This window comes from Octodon degus, unplaced genomic scaffold (genome assembly GCF_000260255.1).
Source record: "Octodon degus isolate 3935 unplaced genomic scaffold, OctDeg1.0 scaffold00074, whole genome shotgun sequence".
NCBI lineage: Eukaryota > Metazoa > Chordata > Mammalia > Rodentia > Octodontidae > Octodon > Octodon degus.
In genome coordinates, this window is record NW_004524650.1 from 6,801,840 (window position 1) to 6,803,620 (window position 1,781).

Sequence of the window (1,781 nt, forward strand, 5' to 3'; positions counted from 1 at the left end):
CAGAAAATCGTACTCGGCGGGCGGGGTGGGGGAGGCACTGCGGAGTGGTGGGGGGCGGCCCGATGGGCTGGGAGAGGGTCCGTCCCATGCTGCGCCTGGGCTGGGACTGGTCCCACCGGCGCAGGGTAGCAGGAAACTCTCCGCACACTCACCGGACCTGGGCTAGGACTGGGTCTCCTGGTATACTTTCAAATCTTCTTAGGTAATCTTGAACCTTTGTAAATGAACTGCCCAATTTAACCAAGGGCACTGTAGGAAATTCCCGCTTTTCACTCATCATCAGAGAACCTGCATTAAGGCTATAGAAATTTTACATCACAAGTAAGAGATCTGATGTGGTTTTTACAGGAAGAAAACGGCTTCTTGGAACATTAATACCTAAGGAATTCTCAAAACTTTTAATTGCAGCCCCTACTGCAGTTCCTAACTGAATGACATTGAGGCCTCCATCCAAAGTCTTTGGATTCAAAATGATTTCCATGTCAATGGCATTCTGTTCCTGCAGTCTTTTAACTGCTGCAAGAGAAATCCATAGGTTGTTTGTGTTAAATATTTTAAATTTTGATACAGACTTGAACTCATCAACGTGTGCTTTTGGCACTTGAGCAATTTCCACCAGTCTCAGTTTGCCTTCATATTGAGTGAGTGTCCCACCCTTTACATCTGCACGTGTTTTATTTGTGACTTCCATGACAAATTCACAATGTTTCCCATTGGGTGGTTCATCAGATGATTAAGAATATAAAGATCCACTGTGGCAACCAGATTATCAATGTTAGACACAAAAATATATTCTTCGCCTTCTCCTATTAATGTGTCAAGCAAACCAGAGTTGTAGAAACTGGCATAGATATCACCATGACCTGGGGGGTACTAAGCTTCTGTGTTTTCCCCTGAGTAAGATACATCCTTTGCTACAGAAAGTAAAGATTCTTTATTAATCCTTGGGTACCTGCTTCAATTGAAAGTGTAGATTTTCACACGAGAATGATTATACTTCTGTAGTATATTTTTGGTATCTTCATCCGTATTAAAAGAATTCATTAAAACAAGAGGAACATCTGTATTGTAGGTTTTGTTCAAATGTTCAATTTGTTGAACAGTCAGATCCAAAAAGGTATTCTCATTCCTCACACCAATCAGACTTTTAGGACCTTTGCAGCCCATGCTGGTTCCTAAACCACCACTGAGTTTGACCACCACTAGCTTGTTCAACACAGAAGATATGTTATCAGGCAGTCCTCTGGCCTTTATCTTTTCATATGGCTGAATTGAATCTTCTGGAGGTCTTTGGATTTTCCCCCAATCCACAGAAGGTCTCTTTTCTTGCAAAAATCTATGAAATAGTTTCCAAAATGCATTAAGATCGTTTTTTAGTGTGCTCAAACTCATGTGAGTGTGCTGTGGTAAGTATTTTTTCTAATTCCTTCTTCACGGATATTTCTAGCTCTTGTCTAATGACTTCTTGGAATTGAGAAGGGCCATCTTGAGACATTGCTTTGCTAGGATCTTCATCTCTTCTTTTAGCAGCTTAGAAACTGAGGGTGTCTATGGCGCCCCAGAAAAAAGGCTCTCAGGCTGAGAGAATGCCTCCTCTGAGGCACTTTTCTCTCCCCCTCTTCCCCACACACAGGCACACCTGGAACCTGTCACCAGCAATCTCAGCCCAGCTGCAGCCCCCCTCTCTTCCCACTAGTCAGCCGGCTCCCTACACCAGAACCCCCATTTTCTCTCAAACACCTTCCCTCCCCCTTCATTCAGAGCAGCCCCCTCAATGCGGA

The 1,781-nt window shown here is 43.7% G+C and overlaps 1 pseudogene; it reads right to left on the reverse strand.

Annotated features, from left to right (window-relative positions):
* The window catches only part of LOC101588898, a 9,611-nt pseudogene extending 8,104 nt beyond the window's left edge, over nt 1–1,507 (reverse strand).
* Nucleotides 1,508–1,781: the final 274 nt, after the last annotated feature.